Source organism: Pristiophorus japonicus, chromosome 2 (assembly GCF_044704955.1).
Source record: "Pristiophorus japonicus isolate sPriJap1 chromosome 2, sPriJap1.hap1, whole genome shotgun sequence".
Classification (NCBI taxonomy): Eukaryota; Metazoa; Chordata; class Chondrichthyes; family Pristiophoridae; genus Pristiophorus; species Pristiophorus japonicus.
In genome coordinates this window covers 329,662,095-329,688,368 of record NC_091978.1, presented here as the reverse complement: position 1 = coordinate 329,688,368, position 26,274 = coordinate 329,662,095, and positions in this window count along the sequence as shown.

The window sequence follows — 26,274 nt, the reverse complement described above, 5'->3', positions numbered from 1 at the left end:
GCCTTCCAGGCCCAGAACTGGTTGAAGGCGTCCTGCAAGGCCATCTGAAGTCTCCGCATGGACACTCAGCAGCTTTACACCAGCCCTGCTGCAGCCACAGGGCCAACACTTCATAGAAGCACTAAAGTAGGGCAAGGCACAGTAACGAGAGATACCAAGGGATTGCACAAGGGTGAATAGTTATAATTTTTTTTCTAAATATGTGTTCACTGATTTTTGATAAATTTATTAATTCAGTTTTGATTCTTTTGCGGTGTCTCTCATTTCAGCTTTGCACTGTGATATGGCCTGCCACAGGGATAGATTGATGGGGATGTGGTGAGCAACCGCAATCTGATGAGGCGATCACGAACCATCCTTATGGAAGGCCGGTTGAGTGGCTGCCTCCTCCCTCGCTCCTCTTCCTCCTCCTCCTCGCTGTCCTCCTTTCCCTCTTCCTGCTCCTGAGGTGGTCCCGCAATCTCTGGTGGCAAGGGCTGGGCCCTCATGATGGCCAAGTTGTGGAGCATGCAGCAGACCACCACGAAATGGAACACCCGCTCAGCTGAGTACTGGAGGGCTCCTCCCGAGCGGTCAAGGTAGTGGTTTCAGCAGGCCGATCACTTGCTCGATGAAGTTCTTGGTGGCTACATGACTGTCATTATATGAGTGCTGGGCAGGAGTATTGGGGTTGCGGAGGGGAGTCATGAGCCAGGTCGAGAGCGGCCAGCCAACCACGAGCTTGACATGATGACTGGAAGAGTGTTGGCACACCGGTCTGGTGCAGGGAGGCATCATGGCTGCTGCCAGGATAGCGTCATTGACATTGAGGATTTGCTGTCTGTGATCGCACACCAAGTGTACATTAAGGCGGTTAAGGAAGATCTCAGGATTGTTATATGGTGCCTGCAAAGCCACGTGGGTGCAGTCACTGGCGCCCTGCACCATGGGGAATCCGACTATTCTGGCACAGCCACATACACATTCGTCCTGCTTCTCTCTGGTGATGAGAATGAAATATAGTCCCTCCTCCTTCTGTAGAGAAATTCTGTGACCTCCCGGCTGCAACGATTGATGGAGAACTGTGAGATGTTAGCTATGTCTCCTGTTGCAAATGGGAAGGATTGGCTAGCGAAAAGATTGAGGGCAATGGTGACCTTGATTGCCACTGAGAGAGCTGTGGTTGTCCTGATTTGAGGCTGGAGATCTGGTTGCAGGAGGTGGAAGAGTTCTGTGCCGACCTCCTTGGTGAAGCAGAGCCTTCTAATACACCACTCCAGGTGCTAAGGCAGGTAGCGACAAAACAGTTTTTCAAATTGGGCAGTCAGTGAGTGTTGCACACTCACTGACATCATGTTCCACCTGCCCTTGTGGCTCTCGGCGATAACTGTTAATGCCCGCACTACAGGGGTCGGGGAGGGGGTGTGGGGGAGGTGGGGAGAAATTTGGCGTATGGCACTGGATTTGCCTCACCCCAGCGATAATGCTCTAGCACCCCGTTAGCCATATGCTGGCGCTAAGGTACCGAATTCCCCCCCGCCCCCCGAGATAGTCCATCTTCGTTCATAACTCAGACCCTTGACACTGATGATTATCTTCCTGGCTCTTCCCTACAATGTCCCTAGCGTTTGGATGTCTCATTTGTTCGTGGCAATCAGACACAGTCGTGCATGAAGATACTGTTGAAATCATATACCACTTGAGTATATTATAAGTAAGATGGCTTTCCTTTAAAAATAACTCATAGTAGGATTAAAGATACTACATAGCTACAATCAGTAGTAACAATGACCAAACCAGTAATGACCAAAAAAAAAACTTTTTAGGTATTGATTATCATTGTTGCCCTAATAGGGAGGGAATCATCTTGAACATTGTACTATTGATTTGAGAACCCAGAAGAGGCTCCTTCATTATCAATATGCAATTAGCTGATGCAAGCCATGTTTAGCTGGAGGGGGGCAGTTCCATATCCAGTTCACCCATTTAATTTCTTTTATTTTTCAGTTATTCCTTGGTCAGCAGCAATGTATACAATATTTGAAGGTTACAAATAACATACATTATTTTGAATTTAACAATCTAAATTGGCACATATAACTTGGTTAAAGCCGATAGAGCACAGAATGGAGCAGAAGGACCCAGCATGCAGATCAATTAAAGGAGCACTCCACAATTACCATTTGTGCTATATAGTATATAGAATTATAGAATGGTTACAGCACTAGAAGGAGGCCATTCAGCCCCTCGAACCCATGCCAGCTCTGCGAGAGCACTTCAGCTAGTCCCACTCCACTGCCCTGCAATTTTTTTTCCTTCAGGTTCTTATCCTTTTGAAAGCCATGAAATTGCGCGGGAGTTAGTGGAGGCACAAAACCCATAGTGCCCCATTCCCACCGGTAGCACCCGGGCTGCTGCACCTCCAGCAATCACATCATTACCGTGCCCAACGACCGTTTTTGCCCCGTGACGGAAATTGTGCAGCTTGCCGTGAGGCTTCCGTGGGCGATGTCAGCGCCAACCTCGCGGGTCACGAACCAAGCTGCACTCCACTCACGGGGCAAAAGTTAAAGGGGAGGTGCGTGGCACCATTTTTAATTTTCGCCTGACTTACCGCTCCATGAGTATTTCGGGGTCCGTGTTGCGATGGTGCAACTGAGCAGTCTGCACCAGTGCCAGTCTGTAGCTACAACACCCCGCATCCCCAGTGGCCAAGTGGAGGCCCCTCAAACCCATGCAGAGCTTGCAGCCCGCCCTCCACTTTAATGGAAGGGGAGGGCCCTGTGATCGCGTCAGCATTTCGCACAGAGGCCGCGTAGCGCTCCGACTTTCGTCCAGTGAGTGCCCCAGACCCGCCCCCGAGAGGAAGTGAAGTGCCTGACATTGCGGGATGGTAACCCGAAATTAGGTCGCGGGGTGGGACTTCCACGTCAGGCACAGGAAGTCCCGCCTCACGAAGGTTACCGGTCCCAAACGGGGCGATACGCAATTTCGACCCACAAGTGTTACTAAATTATATCAAGGTAAGGTACATTCTAAATATTTATAGAAATACAGTAAAATATGGCATTGCCCTAGAAATTCGAACATTCCATACCCATTTTAAATTGACGCCCAAGGGTTCAATATGGTCTTTGCTTCCACTCCCTCAATGTCAAGCTTTTTTGCTACCACAGGCAGCACATCATGCGTGATATGCTGATAGGGTTAGATGAAGTAGGGTGGGATGAGCATAAACACCGGCATAGACCAGTTGGACCTGTTTCTGTGCTGTGAATTCTATGTAATCCATGTCATGCAGGACTATACCCAGCTTACTGGCAGCAGTTATAATTAATTTATCCTGCGCCAGTCCTCTGCACTGGCTATATTCCAACCAGGCCATCAGGTCACAGGCTGTCTATTGGGGTATCCCCTTCCGACGTGGCTAATGACTCCTGTCAGGACCCTGAGCATAGCCGCAGAACTGGCCTATAACGATAGTCATGTGCCGCAAACAGGAACATTATTGAGCAGACTGATCCAACACTTCCACTGCCTAGACCTTTCAAGAGGAGCTTTGCAGTCCAGCCTGGACCATGTTTCCAGATCTGTGATTGTGAGTTGCATGCTTCACAACTGTGTGATAATGAGGGTTCAGCCCTTACCACCACCTGGTCAATAAGAAGTGGAGGAGGAAGAACAGCACAACAAGGGGGAAGAGTATGAGCAGCATCACCCATCACCCTAGCTGCCAGAGTTCTTGACAGCAACTCATCCAAGAGCACTTTACATGAACCATTCCTCTGTTAGGATGTATTTTTTTAATAATATAGATAAAGGCTGCAGTCCTATGTGTGCCAAGAATAAACTTGAGATGTGGACCCAATCACTTTCATGATTATTAAGGATTAAATTAACATTGTGTTGCCAATTTAAGTGTATTTAAGAGTATCTAAGGGTTAAGTCATGGCAGGAGAGCTCGGTCGGGTGTTATGCTCCTCCTGTACCATGTGGGAACTCAGGGACACTTCCGGTGTCCCTGACGACTACGTGTGCGGGAAGTGTATCCGCCTCGAGCTCCTGACGGTCCGTGTTGCGGAGTTGGAGCTGAGGGTGGATTCACTCTGGAGCATCCACGATGCTGAGAATGATGTGAGTAGCACGTGTAGCAAGTTGGTCTTACCGCAGGAGAAGGGTCCACAGCCAGATAGAGAATGGAAGACCAGCAGGAAGAGCAGTGCAAGGAAGGTAGTGCAGGGGTCCCCTGTGGTCATCCCCCTGCAAAACAGATACACCGCTTTGAGTACTGTTGGGGGGGATGACTCATCAGGGGAGGGCAGCAACAGCCAAGTTCATGGCACCGTGGCTGGCTCTGCTGCACAGGAGGGCAGGAAAAAGAGTGGGAGAGCGATAGTGATAGGGGATTCAATTGTAAGGGGAATTGATAGGCGTTTCTGCGGCCGCAACCGAGACTCCAGGATGGTATGTTGCCTCCCTGGTGCAAGGGTCAAGGATGTCTCGGAGTGGGTGCAGGACATTCTGAAAAGGGAGGGAGAACAGCCAGTTGTCGTGGTGCACATTGGTACTAACGACATAGGTAAAAAAAGGGATGAGGTCCTACGAAACGAATTTAAGGAGCTAGGAGCTAAATTAAAAAGTAGGACCTCAAAAGTAGTAATCTCGGGATTGCTACCAGTGCCACGTGCTAGTCAGAGTAGGAATCGCAGGATAGCGCAGATGATTACGTGGCTTGAGCAATGGTGCAGCAGGGAGGGATTCAAATTCCTGGGGCATTAGAACCGGTTCTGGGGGAGGTGGGACCAGTACAAACCGGACGGTCTGCACCTGGGCAGGACCGGAACCAATGTCCTAGGGGGAGTGTTTGCTAGTGCTGTTGGGGAGGAGTTAAACTAATATGGCAGGGGGATGGGAACCAATGCAGGGAGACAGAGGGAGGCAAAAGCAAAAGACAGAAAGGAGATGAGGAAAAGTGGAGGGCAGAGAAACCCAAGGCAAAGAACAAAAAGGGCCACTGTACAGCAAAATTTTAAAAGGACAAAGGGTGTTAAAAAAACAAGCCTGAAGGCTTTGTGTCTTAATGCAAGGAGTATCCGCAATAAGGTGGATGAATTAACTGTGCAAATAGATGTTAACAAATATGATGTGATTGGGATTATGGAGACGTGGCTCCAGGATGATCAGGGCTGGGAACTCAACATCCAGGGGTATTCAACATTCAGGAAGGATAGAATAAAAGGAAAAGGAGGTGGGGTAGCATTGCTGGTTAAAGAGGAGATTAATGCAATAGTTAGGAAATGCATTAGCTTGGATGATGTGGAATCTATATGGGTAGAGCTGCAGAACACCAAAGGGCAAAAAACGTTAGTGGGAGTTGTGTACAGCCCTCCAAACAGTAGTAGTGATGTTGGGGAGGGCATCAAACAGGAAATTAGGGGTGCATGCAATAAAGGTGCAGCAGTTATAATGGGTGACTTTAATATGCACATAGATTGGGCTAGCCAAACTGGAAGCAATACGGTGGAGGAGGATTTCCTGGAGTGCATAAGGGATGGTTTTCTAGACCAATATGTCGAGGAACCAACTAGGGGGGAGGCCATCTTAGACTGGGTGTTGTGTAATGAGAGAGGATTAATTAGCAATCTCATTGTGCGAGGCCCCTTGGGAAGAGTGACCATAATATGGTGGAATTCTGCATTAGGATGGAGAATGAAACAGTTAATTCAGAGACCATGCTCCAGAACTTAAAGAAGGGTAACTTTGAAGGTATGAGGCGTGAATTGGCTGGGATAGATTGGCGAATGATACTTAAGGGGTTGACTGTGGCAGACATTTAGAGACCGCATGGATGAACTACAACAATTGTACATTCCTGTCTGGCGTAAAAATAAAAAAGGGAAGGTGGCTCAACCGTGGCTATCTAGGGAAATCAGGGATAGTATTAAAGCCAAGGATGTGGCATACAAATTGGCCAGAAATAGCAGCGAACCCGGGGACTGGGAGAAATTTAGAACTCAGCAGAGGAGGACAAAGGGTTTGATTAGGGCAGGGAAAATGGAGTACGAGAAGAAGCTTGCAGGGAACATTAAGGCGGATTGCAAAAGTTTCTATAGGTATGTAAAGAGAAAAAGGTTAGTAAAGACAAACGTAGGTTCCCTGCAGTCAGAATCAGGGGAAGTCATAACGGGGAACAAAGAAATGGCGTGACCAATTGAACAAGTACTTTGGTTCGGTATTCACTAAGGAGGACACAAACAACTTTCCGGATATAAAAGGGGTCAGAGGGTCTAGTAAGGAGGAGGAACTGAGGGAAATCTTTATTAGTCGGGAAATTGTGTTGGGGAAATTGATGGGATTGAAGGCCGATAAATCTCCAGGGCCTGATGGACTGTATCCCAGAGTACTTAAGGAGGTGGCCTTGGAAATAGCGGATGCATTGACAGTCATTTTCCAACATTCCATTGACTCTGGATCAGTTCCTATCGAGTGGAGGGTAGCCAATGTAACCCTACTTTTTAAAAAAGGAGGGAGAGAGAAAACAGGGAATTATAGACCGGTCAGCCTGACCTCAGTAGTGGGTAAAATGATGGAATCAATTATTAAGGATGTCATCGCAGCGCATTTGGAAAATGGTGACATGATAGGTCCAAGTCAGCATGGATTTGTGAAAAGGAAAGCATGCTTGACAAATCTTCTGGAATTTTTTGAGGATGTTTCCAGTAAAGTGGACAAAGGAGAACCAGTTGATGTGGTATATTTGGACTTTCAGAAGGCTTTCGACAAGGTCCCACACAAGAGATTAATGTGCAAAGTTAAAGCACATGGGATTGGGGGTAGTGTGCTGACGTGGATTGAGAACTGGTTGTCAGACAGGAAGCAAAGAGTAGGAGTAAATGGGTACTTTTCAGAATGGCAGGCAGTGACTAGTGGGGTACCGCAAGGTTCTGTGCTGGGGCCCCAGCTGTTTACATTGTACATTAATGATTTAGACGAGGGGATTAAATGTAGTCTCTCCAAATTTGCGGATGACACTAAGTTGGGTGGCAGTGTGAGCTGCGAGGAGGATGCTATGAGGCTGCAGAGTGACTTGGATAGGTTAGGTGAGTGGGCAAATGCATGGCAGATGAAGTATAATGTGGATAAATGTGAGGTTATCCACTTTGGTGGTAAAAACAGAGAGACAGACTATTATCTGAATGGTGACAGATTAGGAAAAGGGAAGGTGCAACGAGACCTGGGTGTCATGGTACATCAGTCATTGAAGGTTGGCATGCAGGTACAGCAGGCGGTTAAGAAAGCAAATGGCATGTTGGCCTTCATAGCGAGGGGATTTGAGTACAGGGACAGGGAGGTGTTGCTACAGTTGTACAGGGCCTTGGTGAGGCCACACCTGGAGTATTGTGTACAGTTTTGGTCTCCTAACTTGAGGAAGGACATTCTTGCTATTGAGGGAGTGCAGCGAAGATTCACCAGACTGATTCCCGGGATGGTGGGACTGACCTATCAAGAAAGACTGGATCAACTGGGCTTGTATTTACTGGAGTTCAGAAGAATGAGAGGGGACCTCATAGAAACGTTTAAAATTCTGACAGGTTTAGACAAGTTAGATGCAGGAAGAATGTTCCCAATGTTGGGGAAGTCCAGAACCAGGGGTCACAGTCTAAGGATAAGGGGTAAGCCATTTAGGACCGAGATGAGGAGAAACTTCTTCACCCAGAGAGTGGTGAACCTGTGGAATTCTCTATCACAGAAAGTAGTTGAGGCCAATTCACTAAGTATATTCAAAAGGGAGTTAGATGAAGTCCTTACTACTCGGGGGATCAAGGGGTATGGCGAGAAAGCAGGAATGGGGTACTGAAGTTGCATGTTCAGCCATGAACTCATTGAATGGCGGTGCAGGCTAGAAGGGCTGAATGGCCTACTCCTGCACGTATTTTCTATGTTTCTATGTTTCTATATACTCACAGCTAACACCGAGATTACAAGAGATGTTTTGCTATAGAAGAACGCATGTTACAGTTAGTTGAGCTCAACCTTCTTTCCTCTCTCCCTCTTCTTCTGCTTCTTCTAACTTGTGGGTGCAATCTCACATCATTTATGCTGTTTCTGGCTGCATTAATCCATATGTGTTCTCTATTCCATGACCTTTTACACACACTCAGTATGAGTTAGTACCAGTCTTTATCAAGATGTTCTCGGTCTCCTAAACATTAATCTCTGTTCTGGGTCCAATGGTTCCAAAGGTTAACAATCTGGTAAAGCATAGACTATTATTATGGTTTCATGACAGATAATTTAGTCTCTAGGCATACATTGATAGAGTCAGGTTTAAATATAAATATCTGTCATCAAACCTAGAAAGCAGGCTACTTCTGACCTCTGTGCAGACATGCACTGTCAGCTACATTTGCAGGCTTTTAGTTTTAGTCTTTTAACTATAGATCTGAATATAAAATGGAACTGAATGCATATGGATTGTTTTTGTACAAAATGGATTCCTTTACTGCCTCTCAATCTAGTTCGCTAACACCCATTCCTTATTTTATTGATTCTTTGGTTAAGGTCTCTAATGCCTCCCATTCCCAATATACCAACAGCCCTAGAATCCTTACCACCACCATCCTCACTACCACTATCTGATTGCCTTTCTTCAGTCCAGTCTTATGGATGTTGCGCTCAGTTCACTACAACTATCAACATCAACATCAAATCCAGAAAACAAAAATGTAATCCAACAATTCAGTTCCATCTGTGCATAATATTTAACAGGAAGAATGAAGTTACCCTTATGTAACCCCTTAGTGTCTGTCTTGTGTGCTTGTTTACTGATCCTAGTGCTCCTACGAAGTACAAGATATAGTTACTGTCTTGTATCTTACATTATTATATATAACTGTATCCCAACATGCTATACATGACTGTAATAAGATATGACCTGTAACCACCAGCATACCTTACACCGGGGGTGCACTTGCAAGAGACAGGTATATAAGCGCAGGTCTCAGGCAAGTGCAGCATGCCAGAGCTGTGAAATAAAAGGTGCAGGTCCAGAGTGACCTTGACTTCACTACATGCTTCGTGTGAATCTGTACTGAGGGGACAGGACTTTACAGTGACGATGGGTTACGGGATTACAGAATCCACAGAATGGCGAACAACGGATCAAATGAAAAGTACAATGCAGGAGACAATTGGGAGGACTTTATAGAAAGGCTCCAGCAAAGCTTTGTAACCAAAGACTGGTTAGGCGATGATACGGCAGACAAGAGAAGAGTCCATCTCTTGACCAGCTGTGGCTCGAAAACATACGCTCTGTTGGCACCCGAGAAACCAGCAAGCAAGTCATTTGAAGAATTGAGCACACTGGGAAGAGACCACCTGAAGCCAGCGAGCAGCCTACACATGGCCAGACACAGGTTCTACAATTACAGACGCTCTGTGGGCCAGAGCATACCCGACTTCGTGGCAGAACTTCGGAGGTTGGCTAGTTTATGTGAGTTCTCCGATGAACTGAGGAGAGAAATGCTGAGAGACTTTTTCATTGAAGGAATAGGCCATGCAGGCATATTCCGAAAGCTCATAGAGACCAAGAACCTGACCTTAGAGGCAGCAGCACTGGTTGCACAGACATTCTTGGCAGGGAAAGAAGAAACGAGGTTCATTTACAATGCACGTACGACAACTAACGAAATAATGGAACAAGGAGTTCACAGCATTAGAAAAGCTGCTACCCCCACACACAGACAAAACCGGCAGAACAGACTTTCAACAGCAAGCAGTGGCAACAGAAGCCATCAAGGGCCACAGGGACGGCCGTTTACACCTCATCAACCCACAATAAGAGCAATCAACTACAAACTGAGAGAAGCTCAAGAGAGATCAGCCAGATGCAGCTCATTCTTTGCAAGCAGTCTGTGCTGGAGGTGTGGGGGTGGGCACACGTCAAGGGAATGTCGATTTCAGCAGGCTGTTTGCAGGAACTGTGAATATACAGGGCATTTGGCCCGCATGTGCAAAAAACCGGCAGCTCGGCTGGTATACGAATCGGATGGGTCGGAAAGCGGACCAGAAGACGGTGGGGACAGTACCCGGGACACCGATGTACAGCGGGTCAACACGATCAATGGCTGCTGCTCCTACGACAGGACGCCTCCTATAATGATGAGGGTCCTACTCAACGGGATATCTGTCAACATGGAGCTGGATACAGGAGCGAGTCAATCTCTCATGGGCGCTCAACAATTTGAACAACTGTGGCCGCATAAAAGAGACAGATCAAAACTCACAAGGGTCGACACCAAACTAAGGACCTATACCAAAGAAATCGTACCAATCCTCGGCAACGCCATGCTCTCTGTCACACACACACAAAGGGACAGTGAACTGACTTCCCCTGTGGATTGTCCCGGAGACCCCCCAGCACTGCTGGGGAGAAGCTGGCTGGCAAAACTAAACTGGAAATGGGATGATGTCCATGCCATGTCATTAGAGGAACGGACCTCCTGCTCAACAGTTAAAAAGCGATTTGAACATCTCTTTCAGCCAGGTGTGGGCATTTTCAAAGGGGCCAAAGTCAAAATCTACATCACACAGGATGCTAGACCGGTCCATCACAAGGCCAGAGCTGTACCCTATGTGATGAGGGAAAAGATTGAACACGAACTAGACAGGCTTCTGCGGGAAGGCATTATATCACCTGTGGAATTTAGCGACTGGGCAAGTCCCATCGTCCCAGTCATGAAGCCTGATGGATCTGTACGAATCTGTGGGGACTACAAATCTACCATAAAAAGAGTCTCCCTACAGGACCAATACCCACTGCCCAGAGCGGAGGACTTATTTGCCATATTGGCTGGAGGAAAACTTTTCTCAAAACTAGATCTCACATCTGCGTATATGACGCAAGAATTGACCGATGAGTCCAAGCTACTCACTACCATCAACACACATTGCGGCCTTTTCATGTACAATCGATGCCCATTCGGCATCAGGTCGGTAGCTGCCATATTTCAGCGCAACATGGAGAGTCTGCTCAAGTCCATCACGGGGACGGTTGTATTTCAAGACGACATACTTATCACGGGCAGGAACACCGACTCCCATCTCCGTAATTTGGAGGAAGTACTAAAGCGGTTGGATCGGGTAGGCCTACGAGTCAAGAAATCCAAGTGCCTGTTTTTCGTGCCCGAGGTTGAATTTTTGGGCAGAATGATTGCCGCTGATGGAATCCGCCCAAGAGAGTCCAAAACCGAAGCAATTTGCCTGGCATCCAGGCCCCGGAATGTACCAGAACTGCGCGCCTTTCTCGGGCTACTGAATTACTTTGAGAACTTTATGCAGAACTTAAGCACGCTGCTGGAGCCTCTCCACGTGCTACTCAGGAAGGGGTGCGATTAGTTTTGGGGGGACGCCCAGGAACGCGCTTTCAATAAGGCACACAACCTTCTGTGTTCCAACAGTGTTTTGACTTTCTTTGACCCAGGTAAATAGCTAGTTCTTACATGCGATGCGTCAGCATATGGGGTCGGGTGCATTTTGCAACATGTCAATAGTGCGGGAAAATTACAAAGCTTATGCCTCCAGGTCACTTTCGCGGGCGAAGTGCGGGTACGGAATGGTAGAGAAGGAGGCGCTCGCGTACGTGTATGGTGTCAAAAAGATGCACCAATACCTTTTCGGGGCCAAGTTTGCATTAGAAACCGACCACAAGGCCCTCACGTCCCTCCTATCCGAGAGCAAGGCAGTAAACGCCAATGTTTCGGCGCGAATTCAACGGTGGGCACTCATGCTGGCGTCCTACGACTATACTATAAGGCATAGACCAGGCACAGACAACTGTGCCGACGCGCTCAGCAGGCTAGCCCTGGCGACCACGGAAGGGTCTGATGAACAGGACTGTGAGATAATCATGGCAATCAATGCCTTTGAATCCACAGGTTCACCCATGACGGCTCGCTAAATCAGAACCTGGACGGCCAGCGACCCCACATTATCCTTAGTAAAAGGATGTGTCCTAACCGGTGACTGGGCAGAGGCTCGCGATGCCTGCCCCGAGGAATTAAAACCCTTTCACAGGCGCATGCATGAGCTATCACTACAAGCAGACTGCCTGATGTGGGGCAGCCGAGTAGTCATGCCTCTGCGAGGCAGAGAGGCATTTGTCCGGGAGCTCCACCACGAGCACCCGGGGATCATTCTCATGAAGGCCATAGCCAGATCCCACGTCTGGTGGCCTGGTATTGACGCGGACTTGGAGCTCTGCGTCCGAAGGTGCACCATTTGTGCCCAACTCAGCAATGCCCCCAGGGAGGCTCCACTGAGCCCCTGGCCCTGGCCTACCAAACCGTGGTCGCGGGTGCACATAGACTATGCGGGCCCATTCATGGGCAAAATGTTCCTCGTAGTTGTAGATGCATTTTCAAAGTGGATCGAATGCACCATTTTAAACTCGAGCACAACCTCCACCACTGTGGAGAGCCTCGCAACCATGTTTGCAACGCACGGAATCCCTGACATATTGGTTAGTGACAATGGTCTGTGCTTCACCAGCGCAGAATTCTAAGACTTTATAATTGACCACGGCATAAATCACATCAAGACGGCACCGTTCAAGCCGGCCTCCAACGGCCAGGCGGAGAGAGCAGTGCAAATCATTAAACAAGGCATGCTTAAAATCCAAGGTCCCACACTGCAGGGTCGCCTGTCACGACTGCTGTTGGCATACAGATCTCGTCCGCACTCACTGACTGGGATCCCCCAGCGCAACTGTTGATGAAAAGGACTTTAAAAACAAGGCTCTCATTAATCCTCCCAGACATGCACGAAATCGTTGAGGCAAAGCGCCGTAAGCTGACTGAGTACCATGACAGAAATTCGAGGGGGAGATGGAATGAGATAGGGGACAAAGTGTTTGTACTAAACTATGGCAGGGGTCCCAAATGGCTTGCAGGGACAGTAACGGGCAAGGAAGGAAACAGGCTACTGGTAGTACAAATGGACAATGGCAAAACCTACCGGAGGCATGTAGACCAAGTCAAAAGCAGATTTACCAACAGCACTGCGGAACCAGAAGCAGACTACAATGTAGAACTTGCACCACACCTGGTGGACAGACAGAGGGACCAACCTGAGGAAAGGGCAATCCCAACAGACAGCCCAGGCGAGTCAACAACAATCACACCAATCGAAACAGACAGCCCAGGCGAGGTACTAGCAACCACACCCAAAGAAAAACAGACACCAAGGCAAACAACTGAACCACAACTCAGACGCTCCACGCGAGAGCGTAGACCACCTGAGAGACTGAACTTATAAAGACAATAAGACCTTGGGGGAGGGTGATGTCATGTATCTTACATTATTATATATAACTGTATCCCAACATGCTATACATGACTGTAATAAGATATGACCTGTAACCACCAGCATACCTTACCACCGGGGGTGCACTTGCAAGAGACAGGTATATAAGCACAGGTCTCAGGCAAGTGCAGCATTCCAGAGCTGTGAAATAAAAGGTGCAGGTCCAGAGTGACCTTGACTTCACTACATGCCTCGTGTGAATCTGTACTGAGGGGACAGGACTTTACAGTTACAGTTTGGGAGGTGGAAGGCTGCTGAGCTTCCATTGAGGATACTTCAGATAGCCTTAGTGAGCACTCGAGCAGCGCTAGACTTTGTCAGACCAGCTGTCCACTGCAGCATCTTGCCAGGGCAGTCTGGCCCAGCTGGTTGTGTGGCACGAGCAAGGGCATTAGTGATGGGGAGTAGGCATGCTATTTTGCTGATACTCATGGAGTAAAGACTTTTCCCCTGGGACTGCACATCAGCATGAGAATTGAGTGCAGGAGTGACGTGATGCACTGGAAGTCACTGTCAACACTGGCTCCCAGAATCAAGATGGCAGCTATCTGAGCTTCCATACAGCATTGTGAGCTGCCATGGAACCTGCTGGAGCTGTCAGCAGGGGCTCCATTATTGTGAGCACCACTGCTTTGTTCATGGAGCTGACTCACTTGATCCATGTTGGACAAAATGGTCTCTGTGCTCCCTAACACAAATTGGAGCTGGACTCCTCCATCCTTTGAGCCATTGTGCGCAAACTCACTGGCAGGCTCGTCAGTGCACCTGGCATTTCCTATGTGTACCCATCAGCCTTCTTCGGCATACTAGGCACTTGAAGTCAGCACTCTGTTCACTGGTACAGAGCTAGTATGTGATCGCCCTCAGCTATTTACAATTTATATCAATGACTTAGATGAGGGGACTGAGTGCATTGTATTCAAGTTTGCTGACAATACAAAACTAGGTGGGAAAGTAAGCTGTGAGGAGGACAGAAAAAGCATGCAAAGGGATATAGACAGGTTAAGTGACTGGGTAATAAAGTGACAGATGGAGTATAATGTGTGGAAATGTGAGGTTATTCACTTTGGTCGGAAGAATAGAGTAGGAAAAGATTGTTTGAAGACCAGGCCCTCAAAACTGCCACCAAGCTCATGGTCAACAAGGCTGTAGTAATACCCGCCCTCCTGTATGGCTCAGAGACATGGACCATGTACAATGGACACCTCAAGTCGCTGGAGAAATACCACCAGCGATGTCTTCGCAAGATCCTACAAATCCCCTGGGAGGACAGACGCACCAACAATAGCGTCCTTGACCAGGCCAACATCCCCAGCATTGAAGCACTGACCACACTTGATCAGCTCTGCTGGGCAGGCCACATTGTTCGCATGCCAGACACCCAAAGCAAGCACTCTACTCGGAACTCCTTCACGGCAAACGAGCCAAAGGTGGACAGAGGAAATGTTACAAGGTCACCCTCAAAGCCTCCCTGATAAAGTGCAACACCTCACTGACATCTTGGAGTCCCTGGTCAAAGACCCTCCCTAAGTGGAGGAAGTGCATCCAGGAGGGCGCTGAGCACCTCATGCCTCATCGCTGAGAGCATACAGAAATCAAGCGCAGGCAGTAGAAAGAGCGTGCGGCAAACCTGTCCCACCCACCCTTTCCCTCAACGACTATCTGTCCCACCTGTGACAGAGACTGTGGTTCTTATATTGGACTGTTCAGCCACCTAAGAACTAATTTTAAGAGTGGAAGCAAGTCTTCCTCGATTCCGAGGGACTGCCTATGATGATGAGGAAGAAAGAAGAATATAAAAACAGAATATTTTTTAAATGTGAGAAACTATCAAATGTCGGTGTTGAGAGATTTAGGTGTCCTCGTACAGGAAACACAGAAAGTTAGCATGCAGGTAAAGCAAGCAATTAGGAAGGCAAATCACATGTTGGCCTTTATTGCAAGGTGGAGTACAAGAGTAAGCAATTCTTACTACAATTGTACAGGGCTTTAATGAGACCGCACCTGGAGCACTTTGCACAATTTTGGTCTCCTTATCTAAGGAAAGACATATTTGCCTTGGCGGCAGTGCAACGGAGGTTTTCTAGATTGATCCCTGGGATGAGATGGTTGTCCTATGTGGAGAGATTGAGAAAATTGGGCGTATACTCTCGAGTTTAGAAGAATGAGGGGGTATCTCTTTGAAACATAATAAGATTCTGAGGGGGATGGACAGAAAAGATGCTGAAAGGTTGTTTCCTCTGGCTGGAAAGTCTCGGACTATGGGGCATAGTGTCAGGATAAGGGTTCAGCTATTTAAGACTGAGATGAGGAGGAATTTCTTCAGTCAGAGGGTTGTGAATCTTTGGAATTCTCTACCCCAAAGGGCTGTGGATGCTGAATCTCTGAGTACATAAGGCTGAGATAGACAAATTTTTGGACTCTGGGGGATCAAGGGGTATCAAGATAGGGTGGAAAGTGGAGTTGAAGTCGAAGATCAGCCATGATTTTATTGAATGGTGGAGCAGGCTCGAAGGGGCCGTATGGTCTACTCCTGCTCTTAATTCTTATGTTCTTAAGTATAAGCATAAATGAACTGTTTCTTTTAACAAGTATCTATCTGTTTCAGAACATTTTTGTTAATTGTACTTTTGATGTATGTTAATTCAGGTAAACAAATAGAATTGTAGTTTTAAATGTATTTTCTCCAACACAAAACATTAAAATAAAAGCTTAAGACAGTTGATCTACTATAGTTGACCTTTAACCCTTCTGCTTCATCATAGGCGGTCCCTCGAATCGAGGATGACTTGCTTCCACGCCAAAAATGAATAAGTTCACAGATGTTCCAGTGAAAGACCTAAAATTCCAGGTCCTGAACTACATCCTGAAGGGTGGAAGATGTCTGTGCGTGGATTTTCTTAATGTGTGGTGGCCGTTGTACACCAGCCACCACATGGGCTTGACAGAGCTAGGTCTTGGTCCAGTGGCAAGGATTACCCAAGACGACTGGAGACCAGCTCTGCTGCACGGACCTAGTGCACACACACATCGCAGTGTGGGCTGGCCTGTGCTGCCCCTGGGCCCCTGGCCCCGAACTCACGCCTCCCTTGGACCCCGATCACAAGCGTTGTGTACACAATAGGACAGTTTACAACAGTACAACCCTGGCTTGTCCAACAAGCCCCTGTTGTGCTGACTTAACACAAGCTAAAGACACCCTCCCGTGAACTAAACTATTACCGGACCCTTCCAACACTAAACCCCCTCTGGTTTGGTAAGAACATACAGACACCCCCTTTCCCAGCTAAATGATCTTATGGCGGTGTAGGCTTGGCAATGCTCACCTAGATTGCCCTTGATCTTGCTTGCAGCTTCTTCCCGTACATCTCGGCTACCTGGTTCCGTACCAGCCTTGTGGTATGCAAGTCCCAGTCTGAGTCGAAGTCCGTCTCGGTTGAAAGAGCAAGGCTCAGCTCCTCTTAACATTCCATTGTGGTGAGTGTTATGTCCTTGCACTCGACTGTAAATCAACACGAGGCACATACTGGAGACATACTGTGACCCGTACCTTTATTCACGGGACCAAGGAGTGATGACCCTGCGTGGGACGTCCCTTTATATACCTGGATGAGGAGTGTCTCCCACAAGTTCACTCCCTGTGGTCAAGGTGTGCATTTCTTAGGTGTATACAGTGTACAGTGTTGTTACATGAAGGTTACAGTTACATAAAGGTTACATACATGACATCACCTCCCCCCCCCCCCCCCCCCAACGTCTTTGGGTCAAAGATCGAGTCTTTCAGGCTGTCGACACTCTCTCGTGGAGCGCCGCAGTTGGGGCTCTGGTTGTTGAGCCTTGGCATGCGTCTTTGTCACCTGTGGTGATTCCGGCTCGTCCGGGCTGGCCGCAGGGACTATGCATGCTGCTGAAGGTTCTTGTTGCTCGTTCATTGGCAGTGGTGTGGGCAGCATCTCATGATTTTCCTCAGGTTCCTCAGTGTCCATGCTGAACCTTTTTTTAACTTGGTCCAGATGCTTGCGGCATATCTGTCCATTGTTAAGTCTGACCACTATGACCCGATTCCCCTCTTTACCAATTACAGTACCCTCAAGCCACTTGGGCCCCAAAGCGTGATTAAGAACAAATACAGGGTCATCGATTTCTATACATCTCCCCTTTGAGTTACAGTCATGGCACTAATTTTGGGACTGGCACTTGCCCTTAACAATGTCTGACAGAACTGGGTGAATGAGGGACAGCCGAGTTTAAGTGTGCATTTCATGAGTAGTTCCGCTGGCGGGACTCCCGTGAGTGAATGCGGTCGGGACCTATAGGCCAGCAGGAGGCGCGATAGGTGACATTGATGGGAGGATCCTTGAATCCGGAGCATGCCTTGTTTTATGATTTGGACTGCACGTTAAGCCTGGCCATTGGAAGCCGGCTTGAACAATGCTGTCCTGACATGTTTGATGCCATTACCCGACATGAACTCCCGGAATTCATAGCTAGTAAAGCACGGGCCGTTGTCGCTAACCAGGATGTCCGGCAAGCCGTGGGTCGCAAAGACCGCATGCAGACTCTCCACTGTGGTGGATGTCATGCACGAATTCAATATGATGCACTCGATCCATTTCGAGTACGCATCAACAACAATGAGGAACATTTTCCCCTTGAAAGGGCCCGCATAGTCTACGTGAATACGTGAACATGCTTGGTGGGCCAGGAGCTGAATGGGGCCTCCCTGGGAGCATTGCCCAGCTAGGCACATGTTGTGCACCTGCGAACAGTGTTCCAGGTCTGCATCAATTCCCGGCCACCATACATGTGACCGGACAATGGCCTTCATTAGCACAATGCCTGGGTGCTCGCTGTGGAGTTCCCTGATGAATGCCTCCCTTCCCTTCTGGGGCATGACTACCCGGCTGCCCCATAGTAGGCAGTCGGCTTGGATGGAGAGTTCATCCATCCGTCTGTGAAATGGGCTCACCTCTTCAGGGCATGCTTCGTGTGCGGGCGCCCAATCCCCAGTCAGGACACATTTCTTAATCAAGGATAGGAGCGGATCTCTGTTTGTCCAGATTTTGATCTGGTGGGCTATGATGGGGGAGCCTGCGCTGTCGAAAGCATCGACAGCCATGACCATCTCAGCGCTTTGTTCCGCTGCCCCCTCAGTGGTGGCCAGTGGGAGCCTGCTGAGCACGTCATTGCAATTTTCGGTGCCTGGCCGGTGCCGTATGGTGTAGTCATACGCAGCCAGTGTGAGAGCCCATCGTTGTATGTGAGCTGACGCATTGGCATTGACAGCTTTGCTGTCAGACAACAGGGATGTTAACGGCTTGTGATCCGTTTCTAACTTCTGCCAAAAAGGTACTGGTGCATCTTTTTCACCCCGTAGACACATGCGAGTGCTTCCTTTTCAACCATCCCATATCCTCGTTCTGCCTGGGAGAGCGACCTGGAAGCATAAGCCACAGGTTGGAGTTGGCCCTCATCATTACTCTGCTGCAACACGCACCCAACCCCATAGGATGATGCATCGCATGTCAAAACCAATTTCTTACAGGGGTAGTACAGGGTCAACAGCTTATTAGAACAAAGCAGGTTCCGCGCCCGATTGAAACCCGTTCCTGACAGTCTCCCCAAAACCAATCACAACCCTTACGCAGGAGCACGTGTAGCGGCTCCAACAATGTGCTTAAGTTCGGCAGAAAGTTCCCGAAATAGTTCAAAAGGCCCAGAAATGAACGCAACTCCGATGTGTTGCCGGGTATGGGCGCGTGACGGATCGCCTCCGTTTTGGATTCGGTAGGCCGGATCCCGTCTGCGGCAACCCTTCTGCCCAAAAACTTGGGCCAAAAACACACACTTGGACTTCTTTAGTCGCAGGCCTACCCGGGCCAGTCTGTGTAGCACCTCCTCCAGGTTGTGGAGGTGTTCCTCGGTGTCTCGATCCGTGATAAGGATGTTGTCCTGAAATACGATTGTTCGGAGGATGGATTTGAGCAGGCTTTCCATGTTCCTTTGAAAGATAGCGGCTGCTGAACGAATGCCAAACGGACACTTGTTGTAAACAAACAGCCCCTTGTGCGTGCTGATGGTGGTCAGTAGCTTGGATTCTTCGGCCAGTTCTTGGGTCATGTAGGCCGAAGTGAGGTCCAACTTGGTGAACAGCTTGCCGCCTGCCAGCGTGGCAAAAAGATCATCCGCTCTCGGAAGCAGGTATTGGTCTTGTAGTGACACTCGGTTGATGGTGGCCTTGTAGCCGCCACAGGTCCTGACCAACCCATCCGTTTTTAGGACAGGGACGATGGAGCTTGCCCAATCGCTGAATTCAACGGGCGAAATTATGCCCTCTCTTAACAACTTGTCCAACTCACTCTCAATTTTCTCCCGCATCACATACGGCACAGCTCTGGCTTTATGGTGCACTGGTGTGGCATCCGGAGTGATGCGTATCACTACTTTGGTACCTTTGAAAGTCCCGACACCAGGTTGAAATAGTGACTCAAACTTTTGTAGGACCTGTGAGCATGAACTTCACTCCACAGATGAAATGGCATGCACATCCCTCCATTTCCAGTTCATCTCGGCTAGCCAGCTCCTCCCCAAAAGCGCGGGACCATTTCCCAGGACAATCCAGAGTGGCAGCCGGTTCTCTGATCCATTATGTGTGACCACCAACATTGCATTGCCTAGCACTGGGATGATCTCTTTGGTGTACGTCCGTAATTGCGTGTCAATGTGTTCTAGTTTGGGTCTGCTAGCTCTGAGTGGCCATAGTTTCTCGAATTGTTGGACACTCATAAGTGACTGGCTGGCTCCTGTGTCCAGCTCCATGCGTACCGGTATGCCGTTTAACAGTACTCTCATCATCATAGGTGGCGTCTTTCTGTATGAGCTGTGGATGTTTGCCACATGAACCCGCTGAACTTCAGCGTCCATTGCTGTGTCCCAAGCATAACCCTGCCTCATAGACCCCTCTTGTGCTTCATCCACTTTGTAAACCAGCCTCGCTGCGTGCTTCCTGCACATTCTGGCTAAATGTCCACTGAAGTTACAATTTCTGCAGATAAATTGTTGAAACCTGCAGGTTTTCGCAGCATGTCTGCCCCTGCACTTCCAGCATGAGCTGAGATTGTTGTGAACAAAAGAGCTGTTACCAGGCATTCCTCTCTGATTGTCTCTTTGATTACTCTTGAGCACTCTGTTACTGGGTGTCAATGGCCCCATCCCGGGATGTATTGTCCCTTGTGATGGTGTAAATGTCCATTCAACCTGCCATTGTCTGTGTTGAGGACCCACCCTAGAGTCTGTTACTGCCTGGTTGGTGTCGAATTGCCCTTGCCTACCTGGGGGGTTCTGAGTCGTGTTTACCATGTTCACTCCCTGCTCCATCGCCACGTTGGGAGCAGCGTTGTGCGCATATATGATCTTGGTTTCCTCCTCCCCCACCATGAAGGTTTGAGCCATCAACGCAGCTGCTACCAAGGTCAAGTCCTTAGTCTCAATTAACTTCCGAAAAATCCCGGCATGACCAATGCCCTCAATGAAGAAATCCCGTAACATCTCCCCCCTGCAGGTGTCTGTGAACTTACAGAGGCTGGCCAAGCGCCAAAGGTCTGCAACAAAGTCCGTTATGCTCTGCCCTTCCCGACGTCGGTGCGTACAGAATCGGTGTCGGGCCATGTGTATACTGCTTGCCGGCTTGAGGTGCTCACTGATCAGTTTGCTGAGCTCCTCAAAGGCCTTGTCCGCCGGCTTCTCAGGTGCGAGCAGGTCTTTCATCAGCGCGTACATCTTAGGTCCACAGCTAGTCAGTAGATGCGCCCTTCGCTTGTCAGCCGCTGCCGCTCCCAGCCAGTCCTTCGTGACAAAACTCTGCTGGAGCCTCTCAATGAAATTGTCCCAGTCCTCACCAACACAGTACTGTTCCTCTGTGCTACCGGTGGCCATTCTCGTGAGTCGTTGATTCGCGTTTCTCGTCACCAAATGTTGTGTCCTTACACTCTACTGTAAATCAACATGAGGCACATACTGGAGACAAGGTCACTCTGTGACCTGTACCTTTATTCACAGGACCAAGGAGCGATGACCCTGCGTGGGACCTCCCTTTATATACCTGGATGACCAGGTGAGGAGTGTCTCCCACAAGTTCACCCCCTGTGGTCAAGGTGTGCATTTCTTAGGTGTATACAGTGTACAGTGTTGTTACATGAAGGTTACAGTTACATGAAGGTTACATACATGGCAGTGAGGGCAGGAGAGAGAGAGAGAGAAAGAGCTATCCCAAATGGCTCTCTGATATATCCCTCCAATACACAGACCGCTGTCAGTGTTTTAATGGACGCAGGGCCTCGGCATGGTTTCCAAGCTTCCTCCCAGGCTGAGCTGGGTCATCCACTCGAGTCCTTTATTGTCTCTTCCCACCTTCTGGGGCCTGGCCTCCATGGTAACGGTGCTTCAGGTTTGATGTCTTCTTGATATGTTTTAATGTCTTTTATGGTTGATGATGGCTTCGATCTTGTTTCGATCTCCCAGCCGATTTAACTTAACGAGTTCATCTTCTCAGAAACAGTGAGTCGCAGCCTTGTTACCCATGTCTTGGGAGTGGGCCTCTTGGGCCATTGTTCCCAAGGACAGGCCGTTACCATATGAATGCAACCTGGTTTTTCCATTGCTTCCTCCAAACAACCTGTCCAGTTTTTAAGAAAGGTATATCTAAAAATCCATGGGACTTCAGTAAATTCAGGTCCATTGTGCTGGTGCTACAGTGATTGGACGGAAACCTCACATAATCTCTTGATGTGAAGCATGCACCCCGAAAGTCACAGATATAAAAACAAGTCCACCCTCTGTGTGTGCCACTGACCTGTGAAACATGGTCAAACTCCACAAATTGGAGCACATCATTGTAGTACGCTCAAAACCATTCACAGTATGGGGTCAAGTTTCGGCCTGTGTTGCTCCTATTTTTTTGGAGCAACTAGTTTACAATATAAGTATCTTAGAAATTGCAACTCTCGGCATTTAGTTTGCTCCAGTTCTAGTCAGTTGGAACAGATTTTTTTTTCAAAAGGGGGTGTGTCCGGCCACGTACGCCTGTTTTGAAAGTTTAGACAGTGAAAACTTACTACAAACTAACTTAGAATGGAGTAAGTGTAGATTTTTGTATGCTCAGAAAAACCTTGCCTTCACTTTACAAATCAGGCGTAGGTGACAAATCAGGCATAGGGAACGAGGGGTGGGGGGGAGAAGGGAAGTAATTAAATTCTACAAACATTCAACAGTCTTATTTATACAAATAAAGAGCCATCCTGAATAAAAAATTATAAACAAAGCAAAGACAAAATATTGAATATTCCAACCTGTGTGAAGCAGCAGCAGCCTTCGAGCTGCGGTGCTTCAGGCAGGCCTGCCATGTTGGAGACAGGGGCGGCATCAGTGACTCGACGGCAGCCCAACAACAACGGCAGCAAGCAGCCTTCGAGCTGCGGTGCTTCAGGCAGGCCTTCCTTCCATGTAGGAGACAGGGGCAGCGTCAGTGGCTCGACGGCAGCCGAAGACACAGCAAGCAAACAGCCTTCGAGCTGTGAGGGAAGCTGAGGCCATTCGGCCATGGGATAGGGGCGGCGGCAGTGGCTGACGGCAGCCGAAGACACAGCAAGCAAACAGCCTTCGAGCTGCGGCAGCAGTGGCTGACGGCGGCCGAAGACACAGCAAGCAGCCTTCAAGCTGCGAGGGAGACTGAGGCAATTCGGCCAGGGAGAGGCAGCCAGATAGCCAGTTTGAAACTTAAATTTGCAGAATGGGTGCTGCATTGTCAACACGAGGTGATTTATTCAACAGTGCTGCTAAAATCACTCCTTCAGACACAAAAAAAATCACCAAAATTCAATCCCAAGCCTTTCCAGGGGTCCATGAGACAAATCAACACTTTTCTTTAAGTCCCTTTAAAAATAGCCGAGTGCCAATGTTTCTGGGCTACTGCGCGTGCGCAGGTGCGTAGGGCTGCCGGCATGACGTTGCCTCATTTAACTTAGCCACGCCCCCCCTCCACTTGCAGAATCGGCGCGACTCTGTGGCTCCGCCCCCCCCCGCTGCTGTGTGCGCGCCGCGCTGAGCTCCCAGGGACCAGCAAGGAGCCGGAGAATTAAAAGGTATTTTTCTGTCGCATTTTTAGGCGCGAAAAACGGGCGTCCAGGTCGGGGCTGCGCCGTTCTCGGCGCGGCCCGAAACTTGACCCCTATAAATGGAGTTCTGGGAGTAAAGCAGGGATTTAATTCATATGCAAAAGCTGTTCTGGTGAAAGGTCATCGACCTGAAATGTTACTGTGTTTCTCTCTTCACAGATGCTACCCTGACCTGCTGTGTTTTTCCAGCATTTTCTGTTTTTATTTAATTCCTATAAATTGGCTGATTCAGTAGAGACAACGTCACAAGGGAAATATGATTGTTCCATTAGGGAGAAATAGCCCAAGGATCGCCATAATATATTCTATTTACACCATATGTTAAAGCTCAATTAAGTAAAGAATGAGATAATGTTATTATGTAAAGAGGCAAACATGCCAGCTTTCAGCTGGTGGGTTATAAAGATAGTGTAGTGGTGCATGATATTCCTTTGTGCTTTGGTTCTGGTGTAGCTGGAAGCAGTGTGAATGATGATCCATCTAACATTATGTGATGCATTTAAAATGTTTACCCAGTGAACATTTTCTTCAAATTAATTTTCATAATTAATTAATTCTATAGGGAATGAAGCCTTTGGACCTTTTTTCTAACACTGCACTTGTTTGTCAAGGGATTATGAAATTAAAATAAATTTGCGGAACACTTATTACTTAAAAAAATGAAATTGCCCCCAGTTGACTAAAAATGGAACTTTTTGTTTCACAACCACTTTATCAGAATAATTCAGCATTCAAGCAAAGCTTAAATTTTCAGTTTCATGAAGGCTTGGTTTAATATTTTTCCAGCAGCCAATGTCTGATTTTTTTTTCTCAAAAATTATTTTACAAAATTAATCCATTTTTTCTTAGCTATTTCAAAGTCTTGTAAACCCAATAACAATGGTAGTAAAATATCGCAGTTATGTATTGAATCATAGAATCATAGAATGGTTACAGCACAGAAGAAGGCCATTTGGCCTGTTGAGCCTGTGCTGGCTCTCTGTAAGAACACTTCAGCTAGTCCCATTCCCCGTAGCCCTGCAATTTTTTTTCCTTCAGGTACTTATCCAATTCCCTTTTGAAAGCCACAATACAATCTGCCTCCGCCACCCTTTCAGGCAGTGAATTCCAGACCCTAATCGCTCGCTGCATAAAATAGTTTTCCTCATGTCGTCTTTGGTTCTTCTGTCAATCACCTTAAATTCTTCTGCCAATCACCTTAAATCCGTGTCCTCTGGTTCTCAGCCCTTCCGCCAATTTTTCTCTATCTACGCTGTCTAGACCCTTCATGATTTTGAGTACCTCTATCAAATCTCATCTCAATCTTCTCTGCTCCAAGGAGAACAACGCCAACTTCTCCAGTCTATCCAGGTAATTGAAGTCCCTCATCCCTGGAACCATCCTTGTAAATCTTATCTGCACCCTCTCTAAGGCCTTCACACTCTTCCTAAAATACAGTGCCCAAAATTGAACACAATACTCCAGTTGAGGCTGATCTAGTTATTACACTTATGATAAAGGGTGAGGCTGAGTACTGTGTGTAATGAGCAAGTGTGACCTTAACTCTATTGTGTTCCTAACACAGATGAGGCTGCACACAGGGAGGTTAAAGTAACAGTGACCTCAGTCTTTATTAAGACACTCCAGAGTGAGGAACAGGCCTTAGGGGCCGGCTTATATACAGTGCTCCCAAGGGATACTGGGATCCCTTGGAACTTCAGGGGATGAGCTCCCTGGTGGCGGAACATGGGAGTGCATGCTTTACAGATACACAACATCACTCCCCCCACCAATGTCAAAGTGAAAACTATTTACAAGGTAAGGAGGTCGGGAGCCTTTCTTTCCCCGGTGGACTGCCTCGGTACAAATGTCTGTTCTGGTGTGTTGGCTGTGCCCTCGCTGGACTGGCGTGTTGTTGGCCCTGCACGGCTGTTAGGTGAGCCTGGCCTTGCTGGGCTGTTTGGCGTGATGGGTTCGATTTCCTGGTCCTGCGTGGTGTCGTTGATCCTTTGGGTGTGTGTTGTGGGCTCGAAAAAGATGGTGTCTGCTGTGGGTTGTTCAGGGCAGTCTGTGAACTGCAGCCTCGTTTGGTCCAGGTGCTTTTTGCAAATTTGTCCATTGTCTAGTTTGACTACAAACACCCTATTCCCTTCAATAGCTATCACCGTGCCTGCGATCCACTCGGGACCATGTCCATAGTTTAGCACATACACAGGGTCATTCAGATCAATTTCCCATGACACAGTGGCGCGACCATCGTTTACATTTTGTTGCTGCCGCCTGCTCTCTATCTGATTATGCAGGTTGGGGTGAACCACCGAGAGTCTGGTTTTAAGTGTCCTTTTCATGAGTAGCTCAGCCGGGGGCATCCCTGTGAGTGAGTAGGGTCTCGTGCGGTAGCTGAGCAGTACTCAGGACAGGCGGGTTTGATGTGAGCCTTCTGTGACTCTTTTAAGGCTCTGTTTGATTGTTTGGTCTGCCCGCTCTGCCTGCCCATTGGAGGTTGGTTTAAATGGGCCCGAGGTGACATGTTTGATTCCATTGCGGGTCGTGAATTCTTTAAATTCGGCACTGGTGAAACATGGCTCACTGTCACTGACCAGTCTGTCAGGCAGGCCGTGGGTGGCAAACATGGGCCTCAGGCTTTCAATGGTGGCGGTGGCGGTGCTTCCTGACATTATTTCACATTCAATCCATTTTGAAAAAGCATCCACCACCACCATCAACATTTTACCGAGAAACGGGCCCGCATAGTCGACATGGATCCTCGACCATGGTCTGG